At 59.3% G+C, this 19,925-nt stretch overlaps 1 protein-coding gene across 4 annotated transcripts in view; it reads right to left on the reverse strand.

Moving 5' to 3' along the window:
• The window catches only part of SORBS3 (sorbin and SH3 domain containing 3), a 42,661-nt gene extending 27,775 nt beyond the window's left edge, over positions 1-14,886 (reverse strand). Inside the window, exon 1 of one of the 4 annotated variants that reach the window (XM_074981585.1) lies at positions 14,868-14,886. The gene's annotated coding sequence lies outside the window, so the exon portion shown is untranslated. Of the gene's footprint in view, positions 1-4,807; positions 5,362-5,551; positions 5,663-14,575; positions 14,711-14,867 lie in introns of those variants that run through there. The other 3 variants (XM_074981583.1, XM_074981584.1, XM_074981582.1) reach the window with 3 other exon arrangements.
• Positions 14,887-19,925: the final 5,039 nt, after the last annotated feature.

Below are 19,925 nucleotides of genomic sequence, written 5' to 3' on the forward strand. Positions count from 1 at the left end.
CCCCCCCGGCCCCACTGCGCCTGTCCCTGTCGCGACCCCGCACTGCGCCCCAGCCCCCCCCCCGACCCCACAGCGCCTCTCCCTGTCGCGACCCCGCACTGCGCCCCAGCCCCCCCCCCGACCCCACAGCGCCTCTCCCTGTCGCGACCCCGCACTGCGCCCCAGCCCCCCCCCCGACCCCACAGCGCCTCTCCCTGTCGCGACCCCGCACTGCGCCCCAGCCCCGCCCCCGGCCCCACGGCGCCTCTCCCTGTCGCGACCCCGCACTGCGCCCCAGCCCCCCCCCCCGACCCCACAGCGCCTCTCCCTGTCGCGACCCCGCACTGCGCCCCAGCCCCCCCCCCGGCCCCACTGCGCCTGTCCCTGTCGCGACCCCGCACTGCGCCCCAGCCCCCCCCCCCGACCCCACAGCGCCTCTCCCTGTCGCGACCCCGCACTGCGCCCCAGCCCCCCCCCCGACCCCACAGCGCCTCTCCCTGTCGCGACCCCGCACTGCGCCCCAGCCCCGCCCCCGGCCCCACGGCGCCTCTCCCTGTCGCGACCCCGCACTGCGCCCCAGCCCCCCCCCCCGACCCCACAGCGCCTCTCCCTGTCGCGACCCCGCACTGCGCCCCAGCCCCCCCCCCCGACCCCACAGCGCCTCTCCCTGTCGCGACCCCGCACTGCGCCCCAGCCCCCTCCGGCCCCACGGCGCCTCTCCCTGTCGCGACCCCACACTGCGCCCCAACCCCCCCCCCCCCGGCCCCACTGCGCCTCTCCCTGTCGCGACCCCGCACTGCGCCCCAGCCCCCTCCGGCCCCACGGCGCCTCTCCCTGTCGCGACCCCGCACTGCGCCCCAGCCCCCCCCCCCCGGCCCCACTGCGCCTGTCCCTGTCGCGACCCCGCACTGCGCCCCAGCCCCCCCCCCCGGCCCCACTGCGCCTGTCCCTGTCGCGACCCCGCACTGCGCCCCAGCCCCCTCCGGCCCCACGGCGCCTCTCCCTGTCGCGACCCCACACTGCGCCCCAGCCCCCCCCCCCCCGGCCCCATGGCGCCTCTCCCTGTCGCGACCCCGCACTGCGCCCCAGCCCCCTCCGGCCCCACGGCGCCTCTCCCTGTCGCGACCCCGCACTGCGCCCCAGCCCCCTCCGGCCCCACGGCGCCTCTCCCTGTCGCGACCCCGCACTGCGCCCCAGCCCCCTCCGGCCCCACGGCGCCTCTCCCTGTCGCGACCCCGCACTGCGCCCCAGCCCCCCCCCCCGGCCCCATGGCGCCTCTCCCTGTCGCGACCCCGCACTGCGCCCCAGCCCCCTCCGGCCCCACGGCGCCTCTCCCTGTCGCGACCCCACACTGCGCCCCAGCCCCGCCCCCCGGCCCCACGGCGCCTCTCCCTGTCGCGACCCCGCACTGCGCCCCAGCCCCCTCCGGCCCCACGGCGCCTCTCCCTGTCGCGACCCCACACTGCGCCCCAGCCCCCCCCCCCCGGCCCCATGGCGCCTCTCCCTGTCGTGACCCCGCACTGCGCCCCAGCCCCCTCCGGCCCCACGGCGCCTCTCCCTGTCGCGACCCCGCACTGCGCCCCAGCCCCCTCCGGCCCCACGGCGCCTCTCCCTGTCGCGACCCCACACTGCGCCCCAGCCCCCCCCCCCCGGCCCCATGGCGCCTCTCCCTGTCGCGACCCCGCACTGCGCCCCAGCCCCCCCCCCCGGCCCCACTGCGCCTGTCCCTGTCGCGACCCCGCACTGCGCCCCAACCCCCCCCCCCGACCCCACAGCACCTCTCCCTATCGCGACCCCGCACTGCGCCCCAGCCCCCTCCGGCCCCACTGCGCCTGTCCCTGTCGCGACCCCGCACTGCGCCCCAGCCCCCCCCCCCGGCCCCATGGCGCCTCTCCCTGTCGCAACCCCGCACTGCGCCCCAGCCCCCCCCCCGGCCCCACTGCGCCTGTCCCTGTCGCGACCCCACACTGCGCCCCAGCCCCCCCCCCCCGGCCCCATGGCGCCTCTCCCTGTCGCGACCCCGCACTGCGCCCCAGCCCCCCCCCCCGGCCCCACTGCGCCTGTCCCTGTCGCGACCCCACACTGCGCCCCAGCCCCCCCCCCCGGCCCCACAGCACCTCTCCCTATCGCGACCCCGCACTGCGCCCCAGCCCCCCCCCGACCCCACAGCACCTCTCCCTATCGCGACCCCGCACTGCGCCCCAACCCCCTCCAACCCCACTGTGCCTCTCTATAGCGACCCCGCATTGTGCCCCAACCCCCTCCAGCCCCACTGTGCCTCTCTATAGCGACCCGACCCCCTCTGACCCCAATGCACCCCATCCCCCTCCGACCCCACTGCGCCTCTCCCTATGGCCACCCAGCACTGCACCCTGTCCCTGCCTGACTCTTCACTGCACCCAATCCCCCTCCAACCCCTCACTGCACCTCTCCCTCTAGCAACCCCACAGTGCGCCCTATCCCTGCCTCCGACTCCACACTGTGCCCCGTCCCCTCCGACCACTCACTGCACCTCATCCCCCTCCAACCCCACTGCATCTCTCCCTATAGCCACCCCACCCAGCACCAGACCTCCTGCCTCCAGCCCCATCTCACCACTGCCAGCCCCACTGCACCCGTTCCCTGACTGCTCCCCAGCACAGCCCACCCACCCCCTTGGCACGCCGCTCTCCCGACTCAGAGCCCCCCATGACTGCGCCAGCACCAGGCAGGCATTGAAGGGGCAGCGACAAGCCCCCAGCAGGTGCTGTGGATCTGTGGCTGCTCCTGGCTGTGAAACGCAGGCCCCGGGAGCGCCCTGGGCCAGAGTGGGCAGCAGGGGCTCCCCACTCCAGAGCTGCAGCCTCAGGCCACTTGCTGCCCCACCGCCCAGCGCCCTGCCAGCCTCTAGCCTTTGTCCTGCGCTGTAACGAACCCAGCGGGAGATTCCGCCTCCTCCTCCTCAACTAGCCCTGGCCGGGGTGGAAGCCTGAGGCCCAGCCGGGGGCCCCGTTCAGTGGCTCACTCAGCCCCTGGGTAGAGGGCAACTCCCCAGCTAGGCAGACACGGCTGGGTGCTGGGTGCCAGGGGATTTGGCCCGGGGGTGCCCCAGGCAAGCTTGGAGCGTGGCCCGGGTGGAGAGCAGAACCCGGTTTGAGGAAGGGGTAGAAGGCGCCTGCAGAAGGGGCCCCTCTCTGGGCTTCCACCACGCAGGACCCCTCCCTGCGCTCTTCACCTCCGCCGCTCCCACGCTCACTGCATGGCGGGGCAGAACTTGCCGGGCGCTGGCCCCTCGCAGTACTCGCCGCTGGCACGTGGCTGGGTGGGGCGGCTCGGAGCGTCCCTGCCCTACGCCTGGCCCGCACGGCCCTGGGGCTCCCCCACAGCGCCTGGATACAATCAGGCGGAGAACGCAGGTCTAGGAGCCAGCGAAGCACTCTTCCCTCTGGCTTCCCCTCCAACATCGCCGGCTCGGCTCGGCTCGGCTCCCCCCAGCAGCGGGGCAGCCTGGCCCCTCCCCACGCAGCAGGGATCCCCCTCGCTCTCTGCGGGGCCTGGCCCGCCAGGGTCCCAAAGCACTTTACAGACCCAGTTCGGGGCAGTCCTAGCCGGAGAGCCGCGTGGGGCCAGCGCAGGGGACGGGGGAGACGGGCTCAGCCAGCACAGCGCAAGAGCCAGGCGAGGGGGGCCGACTCCCAGTGGCAGAGAGCAGCCAGTGGGTGCCCCCTTTGTCCTGCCTCGTGACACGTGACCAGGGCTGGGCCCGGGCCAGACAGGCAGCACGTTCGGAAGGGAGGAGAGGAAACGCTCATCTTTCCCACCCAGCCCAGGGCACTCACATGGGCACCACAGCACAGAGGCCAAGAGCTCAGCAGGACTCAGGGGAGGTTCGTCTGTCTGGCAAGCGCTTTATCTGCTGCCCTACAGTTGTGCTGGGAGCCAGGGCCCCCGCCCCCATCAGTGACATGCCCATGATCACACTGTAGGTCAGTGTCAGAGCTCAGGACAGAACCCAGGTGTCCTGCGAGCCAGGCTGGTGCCCTGCTCACTGCACTGCCCTGCCCTGCCCTGCCTCCGGCTGGTTTTTTTAATGTGGGGTGGGGGTTATGACTTCACGGTGCAGCACTTGGACAGCCTGGGGGCAGAGTGGGGCTATTTCCAGCCGCACAGGGCGCAAGGCAGGTAAGGAACACCAGAATCACCACCGCCACGAATTAAGGAGCCTCGCTGCCCTCTGGTGAAGTGGGGATCATCATCATCCCTGCTTTACAGACAGGGAAACCCGAGCCCAGGGAGGAGCTGGGACTTGCCCAAGATTAAGGGAAGGAACCCAGCAGTCCAGAGCCTCTCTGTCTCCTACCAGAGCCCACTGTCAAGAGCTGAGAAACACACACCTGCGTCCTGACTCCCAGCTTCCTGCTCTGCCCACCAGACCACACTGCCCCCAAGGGCTGGGACACAAACCTAGACTCCCCAGCTCCCAGTCCCTGGGCTCTAACCACTGCGTCCCATTCCCTTCTCCTCCTGTAGCATACCCTGCGACCCAGGCACAGCAGGCAGAGGCCAGAAGCTGGGCAGGCTCCTTCTCTGCAGCGCAGTCATGCCCCAGGGCAGTGCCTTGGCTCCGGTCCCTCTGGCGGCACACGAGTCGCCTGTAGCACCGGGCAGAGGTGCCAGGGTTTGGTGGAGGAGGAGGGAAGCGCACTGCTGGGGGGCAGGAGGGCTCAGCTAAAGGCTGTGCCTTTGGCTCTTCTCACAGAGGAGTTCCTGTGCTCCGCATTCCCCTGCCCTCACCCAGCCTGGCCTGACTGCACCCCCGCCAGCCACACAAGAGAAGGTGGTTCCCTACCTTCCCGGGAGAGCCTGGTGAGGAACTCCGGCCCACGTTCTCAGCAGCAGGGCACCCCAGGCAGCTGTCAGCACTGACGGAGGCCCACGCCTGCCGCCAGCCCAGGCGGAGCGTCAGACGGGCTGGCTGCTCACGAGCACCCAGCAGCGCAGAGCTGGGGGAGGGCACCGCTGCGCAGAGCGGTGGGATTGCGTGTGGCTCACGGTCGTGCTGCGACTGCAGGGGGAGCAACTCTCACACAACAGCACAACGAGCCAACTTGGAGGGGAAACCGTCGGAGAAGGAGGAACGTGGCCTCTGACCCCCGGCGCTGGAGGGAAAGCTGGCCCGCCCTGCTCCAGGGCACCCTGCCAGCCAGCCAGCCCCCAGCAACGGGGAACTTCCTCTTCACAGACGTCCCAGAGAAGGCCTGCTTGGGGCTATTGAGACGGCTTCCCCCAGGGCTGGCTGGCCCCACCAGCAAGCAGCAGACAGCGAGAGGGATGGGATGGGACGGACGCAAGAGGAAACTCCCGCAAGGAGCAGAGCGGTTGCGGGGGAAGGCCCTGGGGACAGCCACCCGATGCTCTGGGGTTGAGGTGCCCTAGCAAGGTCAGCCGCTGAGCACAGCCCCTCTGGCCTACTCCCAACACGTGGGAGAAGCGTCTGCTCCCTCTCCACCCCCTCGCCCCCCAGGCTCCCGCCCCCCACCCCCCCGCTTATCTGGAAAGCCTCAGCAGCGGTGCAACGAAAGCAAAGCCAGACCTGGAGCCTGCGCAAGGCCGCTCAGAGTTTCCAGGGCCACTTCCAGCGTGTGGGAGCGAGGCCGCGTTCCAGGCGGAGCGGGAGCCCAGCCCTGCGGAGCTGCGCACACAGCTTGGCTCGCTCGGCCTGGTTACAACACACCAGGGTGCTGAGCACTCCCCAGCTCTCACATGCAAACACACCCCAGAGCCACGCCTTCAGCCACAGGACACACACACGGGCGCCGCTGCAGACGCACAGCGGAACACGTGCCAGGTGCTCACTTGTGCACACTGCCAAAGTGCCCTCTCACCAACCTGCCCGCCCAGCCCCCTGCCAGGCACCCCCTTTCGGCCTCACAGTTCACCTCCTTCCTCTTCAAAGCGTGGGGCCGTCTCTGCACCGGCCCTGGCGCAGCAGAGCACCCCTGAAACCCGCATCAGCCCTGCCTTGGGCGGCCAGCCTGCAGAGCCTCTGCCGAGGCCTGGCGACGTGGACACCTTTGTGCGAGGAGGTGGACCGAGTCACTTCACACATGGGCCCCAGCTGGGAACAACTTGCAGCTGCTGCCAACCTGGGCTGTGTTTGGATCAGTGACTGCTTCCACCTCCCATAGCCTCTGGGCTACACGCCCACAGCCCTCCTTCCCCAGCCCCAGGACACACGGCTGTAAGGACACCTGAAATATGGGGCACTGCCTGGCTCTCCCGATCCCTGTAACTGGAGCCTCTCTGGAGCAAAGTGAAAACGCCCGCCAGAGCTCGTAGCAGGCCCTGTGACAGAGCCACCCCAGTGGGAACGGAGCCACCTAACAGGCACTTGCCAACCCCAGGCATGGCCTGTCAGTTTCTCAATGCCATTTCAGTGGCATGCTGCTGAAGCGCACACAACCCCGTCTCTAAACAACCGTGCATCCCACCCAGGCTGCCGTGAGGCAGTCCTGCAGCCACCCTGCCACGTAGGAGCCAGTTCTCGCATTCTTTGCCCCGGCTCTGTCCTCGGCACCGGGACGCGGGCAGGCAGCTGGCTCACAGGTTCCGCCTGTGCCCCACGGCTGGTTTCACCACATCCACCGCTGCCTGCCACACCAGCATGCTAAGCAGGGTGCAGGCCAGGCCCCAGAGCTAAGCGGCTGCGCTGCAGGGCATTTTGGGAGCGCCCGAGGTGGAGAGAGGTCTCGCGAGGCAGAAGCAGAACATGCAGGAGGACTGGAAGGGAAATGGGGTGCTCAGTGCTGCTTCCCTGAGCTGATCCCATCTCTGGTGCCGAGCAGGAGCCTGGCAGCAGCCTTTCCCAGGCCGATGAGCCACGCCAGGGCTCCCGGAGCCCAGCTGCTGGGGGAAGAGATGAGCTCATGGCTGGAAAGGGCTGGCAGGAGCTCGCATACAGGCAGGTTAGCATCTCGTGACCCTCCTGTTTTCCATCCAGAGGAGCCTGGCTTCCAGGCTGGGTGTCTGCAGGCAGTCGTGCCAGCAACTCGCAGCGCAGGGCAGTGAGCCAGGGCCTCGCACCCCTTCTCTGCAGCTACCAGCAGTGTTCCTCTGCCAGCCACATGCCTCCGCCCAGCTCACCTTTCACCACTAGGTGGGGACAGAAGCCAGGAGTCCTGGTTATCAGCCCCCCACTCTGCTTTATCCACCAGACTCCCACTCCCCTTCCAGAGCTGGGAACAGAGCCCAGGACCCTAGCAAACACCGAAATCTGGAGGAAGAGGCTCCTTCCAACCTCCTGGTGTCTCTGGGGAATGACGGCTGGCAACAAACGAAGGCCCTGAGCAGCTGCCTGCCCCAGGGAAGGTGCACAGTGTCAGACAAGCAGAGCCTGTGCCCTGGGAGCAGGGGTTTTGGTTGAGGGGTGATGGCAGGTATCACTGCAGGGCAAGGTGCCCTCATCCTGAGCCAGCCAGGGCCTGCACAGCTGGCACACAGGCACTCCTGGGGTCATCTCCTGGTGGGTGCATGGCAGAGCTCAGCCTCCAGGGAGGCCTCCTGGAAATGCAGTGCAGCACCAAGGAGGTGGGGCACGGGGGAGGGTGTTGGGCAGCTCAGGGGTTATCATGCAACCCAACTCTTGGGCAGGAGCATGTGATGGCGAGGAAGCTGACCGGCCTCCCATAGGAGCAGGGCATGTCCCTGGAAGCACAAGCTGCAAACTCTGCAGAGCCCTAGTGGTGAGCAAAGCCTGGAGGGGCAGTGATGGGAGCCCAGCTACCGCCAGTGGCCATGTAAGCTGGGCTCTTGTGTGGCTGCTCAAGAGAGCCAAACAGGGCCCCACTGGGTAGTGGAGTGCCCCAGCCAGGTTTGGTTTCTGTGGGCAGTGCACATTGCCACATGCCTCAACACATGTGAAATTATTCCACGCAGGGCCAGGAAAAGTCCCCCTGGCTGGAAATCGCAGAGCAGATGCTGGCTCTGGGCCTGAAGGATGGGCCACAGCCAGGCCCGGCTCTGGCAGGTGCTCGCAGAGTAGTTGTCGGGGTTAAAACCCTAGTGGCCCCGACTGGAGGAGATGCCGGGCAGCTGCAAAGGCTGTTTGGACATGACTTAAACCTCTTGCTTCCTGCTCTCACGTGAGGGCAGCTCCTGAGCAGAACCTCCACCTCCTCCACCCCAGCTTGCTCAGAGCCCAGGAAGACGGGCCTCCACCCGGTCCCTAGTGCTCATGCTGAAGCACTGGAGACTTGCCCAGAGCCCTGTGGCTCCTATGTCAAAGCTTGGAGACGTACCTTCTAGCTCTGCCTGATGCCATTTGCCCGGCCTGGCACCTTTCACCCAGCACTGCCCTGCCCTGGGCAGAATCCCTCACGTCCTGCCTCTCTCCCCCGCGTGCTTGGCTCGGTGCATCATTCCCCAGCTCTGCACCTGACTGCACCATCCTGGAAGCCACCGTGGCCTTTGCACTGCAGCTTTGTCCCCTTCATCCCTTTCACCAGCCCAGCACTGCCCTCCCCTGCATCAAATCACGGGCATCCCCAGCACACTTCTGGCTCCTGCACCAGTGGGGCCTTCCTTCTCCTCCCCCCAGCCGCTGCTCTGTCAGCTGACACCACAGGCAGGAAATGGTGCAACCCCAGCCCCAGCCAGGAGCTCTAGTTACTGCAGGCCCTGAGCTGGCAGAGCCAGCACCCACCTGCTCCCATCACTGAAATCGCTGCCCTGCAAGGTGGGGCAGAACCTGCTGCTGCCCTGGCAGGGAGGGAAAAGCAGGGGGACCTCCAGGGGAAGGGATTAGTCCCACCCACTGCACATCCTGCAGCCAAGGACAACATTGCCCCATAATCAACATTCCTTCCAAGGGCAAAGGGAGCTGGGAACGGCGGCCAAATGGGCTCGCAGGAGGCCTCCAAATGGACTTCCTTCCCTCCGGCTGGAGGCTAGAAGAGCCTGTGCAATGGTGCGCCCTTCTGGAGACCGTAGTCAATAGCTCACGTGGACGCTAGCAGAGCCTATTTGCACGCACCTGCGTCAAGACCCGGGAGCGTGCACAGTGCACACGCAATAGGCCTCGTGTGGAACAAATTTGCTTGTGTGCGCCAAGGCACACGGGACATGCATCAGCAGTCGAATCACGCTGCATCTGACTCTCTCTGGGGCGGCCACCCAAGCACTCAGTTTATGGGGAGCTGATTGGGATCGGTGGTGTTCAAGCGAGCTGGGACCACGTGGTGCGGATGAGACACATGCAATGCAAGGCGGTGAGTTTAGCAGGCATCCTGCATTGTGGTGTGACACCGAGGAACACTTCAGAAGTTCCTTGGTTGCTAATGGTTGAACCACTTCTCGAAACAAGCAACGCTAAAGAATGCCCTGCTGCTGCTGGAGGCTGCACAAGCCGCTCGCTCACATCCTTATCCTCTGGAAGCATTGCTTCCTGGGCCTGCAAGCTTCCTCAGCCCAAACGCATGGTTTAGTGAAGGGGTTGATGACTAGGACCACCACCAATGGCTTCCCAAGCACGAGGAAAGCTTAGACTATCAGAACTGTACGCTGGCAGGGATCCGGCCTGCAAAGGCAACAGGAACAGTGAAAGCAAGCCTTGCTCAGTAATTCCTGGCAATCAGTCAGGCCTAGGGAGATGCCTGAAAGCGTGGGCAGCAGCAGCAGCTAAGCAAGCGCAGGTGCCCATTCCAGAGCAGCAAGCAGCGAGTTTCGAGGCTGACCACAGAATGGTAACCAGGGCGGGGAATTTTGGAGCTGGTTGCTCATTTCGATCCATTTTTAATAGATCGCATCACTCAGTTGAGGCACTATAGCAAAGGCAGTGCGGCTTATCTGTCACCCACTAGAGGGGAAGAATCCCTTGTTTGATTGGCCAGAAAGTTCACACCACCACAACTGCAGAACTTCAACAAGGCAAGTCTCTCTCAGTTAGCATGGCTTTAACATTACATTTATCCCATGCTGAGCACCTCGCTTTTGGAGACAGATTTGTCAGTTCAGAGGGGCAAAGTGTAGAGCGAGCCATTGCAGTTGAGCCACGGGAGACCCGGAGAGGCAAGGCTTGTTGACTACGTACTTGAAATGAGTAACAGCTTGGGTTTGGACATATCTAATTGCTGTGGACAATCATGGGACAATGCTTGGACAGTGGGCTGACAAAAGCAAGCAAGCACATCTAAATCTGCTGCTATGTTCCTGGTGCTGCTGACTCATTAAAGATAATAGGAGATAACAGTGTTAACAGTTGTTCAAACACCTTTTTTTCTTTTTTTTTTTTTTGGTTTCTGCAGTCGTTTTCTGGTCAGTCTCAGTGTATCACTGGAAACAGGTTTTCTATGATGAGCATCTTGTTCCTGACATTCAAAAGTCTGTCACACACACAATGGAGCAGCTGTGCAGATTCTCCAAGTCCTTTGTGTCCAAAGTACGAGACAATCGGGCAAGCCCTAGATAGCATGTGGAAAGGTATGAGTCGGTCATCTGACACTAGACTTCTGAGCAAAATGCAACATTTGGAAACTGTCTTTGTGGCACAATTTTGGGACACCATTCTTCAACTGTTTAAGGACCTGCTTGCAGCTACGTTGGCCTGAATACAGCAGGTCAGTTTCTGCCATTGCTACAATCCTTCATGGCTTCTCACCGAGATCAACTTCAGCTGTTTAAAAATGCTGCTTGAAACAAAGGCAAAACTGTCACAGAAATAGCACAGTGATCTGAGTTGTACTGGAAACCCATCGGCAGATAAATCGGGGAGACACGAGGTTTTACTTGAGGAAAAGTCCAAAGTTTTGCATCAAGACATTCAATGTTGTAATTGACCAGTTATTGGTTTGTCTCTCATTGATGGGATTCCTGTGAATTGTTGGATGACCACTTTGAAGTACTGTTTGAAAACAACTTGCTGGAGATTTCTGTCATTCACAGGTGTGTCACTGAGCTTGCAGCAGTTTATCCTAACAACGTGGAACAAAATTTTCCCCAATGAACCTGTACAATTCAAGCTCTTTGTACAGGATGAGTCTGACAAATCGCCAGCCCATTTGCTGGGAGGTTTAAGGCAAAGAGGCCTAAAAGCAACACTCTCAAATGTGTACAGCGCTCACAGAATTTTCCTGGGCCTACTTCTTACAGATTGTAAAGGAGAATGTGCTGTTACAAAGATGGCGAGGATTTAAAACCAACAGTGCATCGACAGCTTCTGAATGCCTCATCTCTACTAGCAGCTGAGTCAGAACTGGTTCAGCAAAGGGGCTTTGATGACATTATACACGATTTTTTTCTCCCTCCTAACTCAGACAAATCACTGAAAGGAACAACCTACATTTGGGTGTGTTGTGTGTTCACATGTTTGGTTACATACATTCTAATACTATGACAGTGAGTGCAATGGGGAGGTCAGAGAGCCATTGGCTGCAGGTTATGTGCAGCATGTTTTCCCAATGCAGTTATGCAGCGCTGTTACTGGGAATGCGACGCACAATCTGCCTGTAATCACCTTCCCAAGTCAGGAGGTAGTGGAGAAGAGAACTTGGATGGGATACAAGCCACAGAAGCGTAAGGACGCCAATGTGTCGTCTCTCTCAAAGAGATGTGAAGCTTTAAGCCTCACCCTCAGATGGCAGAGGCTTAGCAGTTCCTGTTCAATTGGGGGGGAAATGGAGTAGTTCCCCCAGCCTGCCCCAAGCAGGGGGCTGCTCCACCCCCCCAGGACCCACTGCAGTAGCAGGGAAAGAGGAAGTAGTGCTCCAGTGCAGCCAGAACAGTCCTCGTCCGCAGCACAGGCAGGGGCTCTGCAGCCCCGCGGAAGCAGCCCCATCTGCAGCAGAGCAAGGAGAGGGGCTGCTCCCCCATTCCGTCGGTTAGCTGAACAAAGGGGATTTTACGCCCCCTGCGAGGGCGTCCCTGGAGTGCTGCATTACTGCTCTTTTATACCTTTGTGCGGTTAGTGGTGTGGGGGAGATGTTTTTACAGGGCCCCAAGAAACCTTCCTTCACTTCTGCTAGTACAGGGTAACGACCAGCCCCCAAAACCCTGCCCCCGTGCTGAGCAGGTCCTGCAGCCTGCCAGCCACAACTTGGGGTAGTCTCGAAGCCCCAGCGAGGCCCTGACACTTCTTTTACGTTGCCCATTTACAGCTGGTGCAGAGGCACATGGGCACTATAAGGGTTAGTTCTACAGGGGAAGCCTGGCCTAGCCGTTAAAACTCGGGGCAGGGAGAGCTAGGTTCAGATTCTACAGGACACCTTGCACACAGTCCCCCCAGCCCCAGCCAGACCACCAGTGGCTGTGCAGGGACCCTGTTTCTAGTCCATGTTTACTAGAAGCTGGGAATGGGCAACAGGAAGGATCACTTGATTCACACCTTCTGGAGCATCTGACATAGGCCACTCATAAGACAGGAAACTGGGCTGGACATTTGGTTGGACCCAGTACCACCGTTCTTATGTGCCTCGGTTCCCTGTCTGCAAACTCAGGACGAGACAGCTCTGTTTCCGGGGCTGGGGGGAGGAAATCCTATCTATAAAATGCTCTCGTTCCTTGGCTGGGGGGCCCAAGGAGTGATGTATTACCAACAGGCCCCAGGAGTTCAGAGCTAGTGCCTCAGAAACTCTTTGCAAGGGAGCAAAAACCCTCTGGGAGGCAGGGTCGGGTCAGCTCAGCAGCCTGCGACACCTTCCTGACCAGCTCAGTGTGGTCAGAAAGCTGAGAAATTCCTCACTCAACCCAGCGCCCCAGGGCACATGAGACCAGCACCAGGGCTACATTCCCAGAGCCCCTGCCCTTTCATCTTTAACCCCTGCAGTCAGCGCCTGCTGGGCCCTCCCTCAGCAAGTCTGTCTCAGCCACGCTATCCAGGTAAAGAGGCATCTTGGAAGAGAGGACAGAGCCCAGGCCAAAGCAGATACCCCACTTCCTGCCCCCGAAATGCCCCACGTTGTCTGCATGCGAAATAGGCCTCCAGCCCATTGCTTTAGAGACCACCAGCCTACTAACAGCCCATGCTGGCCCAGGACACTCGGCCTGGAAAGATCTGGTGGAGTTAAACCCAGAGCTGGCCCAATGCCTTGGCGAGTGCTCCTGACAGGGAAGGTGGAACGCAGAGTACACAGAGATGGAAAGCAGCTCTCCCTCCCGCTGTCTACACTTCACGCTTGACAATAATGAAGGGGCAGGAAAACAGCGAAAGGGGCATTTTTGGGATGACAGAGGCATTGCAGGGCGTGCGCGCTCCCTGCGCGGATGACAAAATACAGACTGTGGTGGCAAAACAGTCATGCAGACCAGAGCCCAGCAAAGCTCCCTAAAGTAAGACTAGCCAGAACCTCAGGCACCTGCCACAGAGTGGGGTGTGCTTCCTTAACCAGTGAACTAACTGTCCTCCCGCTGTGAGTGGTTAAGAGGATAGGGCCCCAGGCTCGCAGACATAAGAGCATCAGTTCAGAAAAGCCCTCCTCCAAAGGAGGCTGGGGAGTAAGCGTCCCAGAAGTGAAAATGCAGAGAGCGGATTTAAATCCTGGAGGAGGAGCAGCACAGCAGATTCCAGAGTGAGATAACAGTCCCTTGAGAGAGGTCAGGATCCCCAGCATGGGTCAGAGCAGACTCAATCTTGGCCAAAAGGCTGAGAACAGGCTCTGTCCTGCCAGCCCTCCCCTTCATGGCGCTCAAGCAGTGCCAGTAAGTTAAGTCGCAGGGCTGCAGTGAGTTGTATATATCCAACTGCCCCGAATTAGAGTTGGTTAAAAAAAATTCACAGCACTTCAAAGCAGCTGAACTAGTGCCAGGGTTCTGCCCTCCTCCGTTTTCCCATTTCAGTGGAGACAGTAAAATCAATCAATTCATTAAGTGAACCTTTCCCTGCCAAGTGCTCATTGCAGCAAGGCCGGAAACTGACTAGCAAGGCAACTGGTCTTTTCTAATAATGTTTCTGGGGTAGGGTCTGGCTTTTTGTCGTCTGTTCACTGCCCAGCACAACTCCTGGCGCACGATGGGGACTCAAGGGGTTACCACAACCCGCATACCACCACTGAAAAACGTGAAATGGTGACTCTCAAGCTGGATTTGTGCAGGCTTGAGTGAGGCTTCAGTTTCTGGTGGGCTTGGTAACACATCCTGCTCATGGAACTTCTGTTTCATTGACTCATTCTTCCCCCCAAACAGCACATTTGCCTCGGTACGTCACAGACAGAATATGAGTCGCTTATGCCAATAAACCCAGAGGTTAAATCCTAGACCGCGGTTCTCAACCGGCCATCAAAACATGCCTGTAAAACTGGGGGAGTGTGGGGGCAGCTCCAAGTTAGATGTGGGAGGTGCCAGAAAGGGAAAGTCTGAGAACCATTGTCCTAGATGCCACTGAGAAGGACCCTTCCACTGAGATCTGAATGACACCTTCTGCTCCTAACAAGCTGGCAGCCCCTGAACCCAACGTGCACACACAGCACTGTAACAGCTGGCTGCCTAAGTCCCACCCTTTCAGAGCCCTCCGCAGCCTGAGACGCATGGCTGCAGCCCTGCTGCACCCCACGTTTCAGTCCCAGAGAGATCCCACCAAGCCCACGAACACCTCCAGGGCCAACACAGTTTGTACGCAGTCCCCACTCACCTCCTCGGCTCTCCCTTGCCAAGTGCTCCTCTGCCAGCACAGGCTTTTGCTCTGACTGCCGTGCTCCTGCTGGGCTGAGCCCTGGTGGCCTTCAGCTGCAGATAAATATTTAACTCGCAGACCATGACAGAATCAAAGGTCGACTGCTTCCTGTTTGCTAGACGGCAGCGTTCTGGCCAGACTCCTCTAAGAGCGGGCAGGCATGGCCCGATTGATGAGCTGTTACTCCCTTCCAGCAGAGAGAGCCAGCACACAGATCCAACGCCCCATGCCTCTTACAGCCTCCGCTCACCTGCCATTGAAGCCCTATTAGCCTTTGCACCAACAGCAGCTTTCACCAGGGATTTCAGAACCCTGTGTGCTAGCCCAAACCAGCAAGGTGGTCACCACCTTCCAGAGAGGCTGTGGCACCCCTGGAGGAAGAGCTGGGAATACAACCCAGGAACTCTGACTCCCAGCAGCAGCTTTAGAAGGAGGCAGGCAGAGGTGCCTGCCTGGGGGAATTTTGATGGTGCAGAGAAAATCTTCAAGGAAAGCACCCACCCCTTGAGAAGCAGCCCTAGGGATCGGGGCACAGGTGAAGAAAGGGGGGCGTTCAGTGATTTTAAAATAGCCAGTGCACAGTGGTGACGCCCTAAGGAAAGGGAAAAACAATACCCAAAGGGTAGCAGTACAGGTCTGTGGCGTGTTGAATGCCCTCCAGTGGGAGCTACAAACAATACTTCTAACCCCAGGGAAACGCCAGCTGGGTTGCCCTGGCAGAATTAGGCATGGCGGGAGGCTGAAAGAAGGCCTTAAGCTGAACACAGCTGTGCAGCCAGCTCTCCATTTTACTGCTGGTGTCGAGAAGCCGCTTATTTCATTACTCAAAATGGTCCTGTAGCTCATGCTCCATGCTGCAGTCTCTTACCTGGGAGACACCCGCCCCATAAGTGACAGCTGCAGTACAGATGCTGCACTCATGGACAGGTATTTCCAGTAGCATAGTAAATCCACCTCTCTCAGGCACAGGGGCAAAGTTGGAAGAAGAATCCTATCAACCGACCTGGGTCTGCACCAGGGGTAAGTCCACTTAGTTACTTTATGTGGGGTGTGAATTTTTTCATAGTCCTGAGCAATGTAGCCAGGGTGACCCAAGTGTAGGCTAGGCCTTACATGGCATAGATACCACACCTGGGCCAGCAAGCCTCAGTTGCTGGCTAGAGGCCTCTATTTTACCGAGGCTCTGTTCCTGAACGGTAATAAGGAAAATGTACCTGTCTCACTTCTGGCTCAGATTTCCTGCAACGGTGGGGGACAAAGAATCTGTCGAGAAAAGCGATTTTGGTCTCTTCTTCTGGCCAGCTCCTCCTGCCAGGCTAGGATACGCCATTGCTGAAGTCTGGGCGAGGACCACTGGCTTATTATCCGCAGTCACTTGTCTCCTATTTCATGCTGAAAGCACCACAGAAAGGAGAGATGGGGAAAGGCAGATGGGGTTACACCTGGTCTAGGGCTCCACAGGCCACTGGAGTCTGAGTCACTGAGACTTAACCCTGCAGGGCTCTAGCAAGCTTTGTTTTCTATAACTCAAGCAGAAAGCTCACAGGGGACTGAGGGCCAGCTCGTGGCTGCACTAAGCACCAGCGTATCAGCGGGCAGCGTAACTTGCCCTTGGCCAGTGTCTCACAGCTAACTCCATGTTTTACCCCGGGAAAACAACTGCGTCCCAGCTGACGTCCTAGCATAGCCACAGGGGCAGAATTAACAGGAGTGCAAGTCGTGAGGCATAGTTGCTTGTTGAAGGCTCAGCTGTACTAGTACTGCCTAATAGAACTCAACCCAAGCTGTGGGCTCCCAGCACCACTGGCATCACAGGGAGTTCTCCCTCTGGTATTTAAAGGGCACTCATCACTATTCAAGGGAATCAGTGCAGGGGAAGCACTTTAGACACCAAAGCAGGCCTGCTGGCAAAAGCACAGAGTGGCACATGTTAAACTGGGGCCTGGAAAACCAGAGATTGGGTGCAGTGTTGAGCTGAAGGTTAGTGACTGGAAATCCCAAGGTGAAAGAAAAGCTGATGTCATGAGCAATCATACAAGCACACCACAGCGGGGCCCGGCATCGTCCCCTTGGCTTAGCATCATTACCCTTCGACTGTGTTTACAACAGTAATGGACAACCTAAGCTAGTGAGTGGGCCCTCAAGGCCGTCAGAACCAAGCCCACCACTGGCTTAGAACCATCCAAGGTCTTGCTGGGAGCAGGACTTCACTAAACCCAACCAGCCAGACCCCACCCCGGTTTAAGGAACTCGTGCAGCACATCACATTTCAAAAGCCACACTCTACCACTACCCCATGAGAGCACTGAGCAAGCGGCAGCACCATTCAGCTGCCTCCAGAAGGGCACACACAAGAGCCCCTGCTGCTGCCCTCAGCAGCGGGCTCTGTATGCCACTTTCTGCCTGGCGTAGGCGAACGTTAAGTCCTTGTCTGCCCTTCAGGTCCGAGTGCATCTATTTGCATAGCCTTTGCATGACAGCCCATTGGTGCAAGGGGGCACACCTTCCAGCTGTCACTAGGGGCTTTCCAACCCCCAGGGGATCAGGCCCACCCCTCACACAAGATGGCATCTATTGCTCAGTTAAGAACTGTTGCAAAGGGAGAAGCACCTGCCCTCCAGGCAGATGCAGGGTGTCAGGACTCTGGGTTCTATTGCCCAGCCTGGCACTAAGTGCTTGGGTAACCTACCGAACTCTTATCGACCTCTGTTCTCTATCTCCAAAAGGGGCACACAGAAGCGGAGGGTATTCCCAGCGGTGAAGTGCTTGGAGATCCTAAAATGGAAGGTACTGGCACACGTGGTCTGTCGGGGGGTGAGCTAGAGCTGTTCTGGCAGCTCCGCATGGTCATTGAGAGACCAGAAAGAGTGGAACAGCAGGAGGGAAACAGAACATGTTTGGTGGGGGGTGATGTAACAGCATCAGCTGCAGCCTCTAATCGCCTTTGCTCAGACCTGCCTCAGACCCAGGGGGTTCTGGTAAATGACCACAAAAAGCAGCACTGGATTGGTCCCGTTTGCAAAGCCCCCATTCAGGGTGTGTAGCAGGAGGGGGAAAAGAGGATAGAGAAACAGCAGGTGGAAGTCAATCTCCATTCAAAGATCTAGGCCAGGCGGGGAGGCAGATAGGGGACTGTTTGTTTAACCTCTGAAAAGCCTCCAGAAGGACACTGTGCACTAGCAGGAACAAAGCAGAGAATTAAGTTCATCTCCTGGGAGAGAGTCACTTACAGAACAGGGCACCAGCCTATACAGCAAGTTTGGAAGACACTGGCCCCTAGCCTGGGTGGGGTCCAGCCGCCCAGCAATGATTGTCTTAACGCCCAGGCAGAGATCACCTGAAACACGGAGGACAGGACATGAGTAAGGGGGAGTCAGGTTTGCAGCTCTCCTGGAATTTACCGCCCTTGTCACCAGCGCATCTGCAACGCTCCCCCGGAAGGGCAGACAGCCCCTACAAGGCAGTTGGCACAGCTCTGCACACATTGTTTACAATAATAAAGCAGGAACTAAGAACAGCAGGGCTTTTAACCGCTCTGCAGGATCAGGGTCACATTGTACACGTTACCTAATCCTCCTTCAGTCATCCTTTGTGAACTTCCCCTCCTCCACAGACATGTCAGCCCCAGGCGAACTCAGTTTTACTTTGGTCTTTGCAACTCACATGTCACTTGAGCCTATGGACTTTGCCCTGTCAAGCCTGAACTGGAAGAATGTCAGGGGCTGCTATGTAATGACAAAGACAGGAAGGTGGAAGCCCTGCTGCTCTACAGTGAGCTACAGGTAGGAGGGCTAAAAAGAAGGCATGGCAAAACACAGCCCCCTATTAAACATTGCCACCCCTCACGGTGAGAGCTTATGGGTGTTTACACGCCATTTCTCAGCACTTCGGGCGCCAGCCAACTGCCTGCTCAACCACTGCCCTGCATGTGCCGTGGAACAAAACCCTTCCCCGTTCCACACTGTGCCTGTCTTGTCTCCTTCGACCCAACGCTCCCGAGGACAAGGATTGGCACCATGTAGGCGTGCACAGCACCTAGCCCAGAAGTGACTGGGTCTCAGGTGGCAATTTGAGGCCCTCCTGGAATATAGGTAAGACCACTTGTCAGTCTGTCGTCTTTCTAGGCTGTCACAGTTCAGAAAATGGAATTTCTCTGCACAGACTGACCAGAAAAATGAAACAGCGCTAGAAGCACCAGAGGTAAGTCCTTAGCCAGACTGATTCGAACCCTTGCACCGGGCTTCCGGGAAGCCTCTCCCCACGCCCCATGCTTAGCAGCGGCCAGGGTGGTGGTGGGGGAAGACAGTGGAAGAGGGAGCATATAAGTGACCAAGCAGTAAAATAAATTCTGCTCAGTTTCAATGTTAAACATAAGGCCACACCAACATCTCAGGGCCTGACCTGAGATTCTCTGCAAGAGCAACCGTGCCCTCTGCTGGTGTAACCACCACAGCACGGGCACCGAACAAAGCAGATCCAAGCACTGGCTTGTAGCATTTTGCTAGAGGGGGATGGGAAAGATGACCTACTCCTGAAATAAAATTTAAGCATAGAGCCCGTTTCAGACCATAATGCTTCCTTCCCAATGAAGCCGCTAGGACTCTCCAGGAACACACCCTTTACAGAACAGTGACTGGGAGTCAACTCATTGATATTTGCTGGAACAGTACCATCCACTGTTCTAGTACCATTCAAATCACAGTCTGAGCACCTCACTACTATAATAAACCCTCCACCTACCTGCCGAGGGAGAGGGGAAATAAAGAAATAGCAGCAGCACTACACACTGTGCCACAGTTTAAGGCAGGAAAGGAAGAAATATACATGTGAAAGAATTTAGCCAGGCACAGTACAGTTGCCACAGCCTTTCACTACATTTAAACACCCATGCCCTATAAGAAGGGACCTGCCATCTTTAATCACTTGGTGTACTCAGCCCCTCTTATGCAGAAGGCTCAGTCCTAGAGCACAGCTCCATGAGGCAGGGCGAGTTGGGCATACCTAGGTATCTTGAGCACCACAGAACTATTCTGAGGCTATGGTGGCAAACAGGGTATTAATGGACTTAAATAAAACAAAGTTTTCTGCACCGCCAACTTGCTTCTTAGAGGTTTTCCATCAAGTCCTGACTCAGCCCAGCCAAGCAGCTGCAGGAGCCAGGGGGTCTCGGTGCCTTGGGCAATGGAGTGGGTTGGATTCCTGGTTCCAGTGATTTGGGTAAAGCTACCTGCCCTCTCTGTGTCTGATTCCCTGACTGACCTTCCTCTGCATGGCCCAAGTATTACCCGTAAGAGACAGAGCAGTGTTA

Source organism: Carettochelys insculpta, chromosome 31 (assembly GCF_033958435.1).
Source record: "Carettochelys insculpta isolate YL-2023 chromosome 31, ASM3395843v1, whole genome shotgun sequence".
In the NCBI taxonomy this organism is placed as follows: domain Eukaryota; kingdom Metazoa; phylum Chordata; order Testudines; family Carettochelyidae; genus Carettochelys; species Carettochelys insculpta.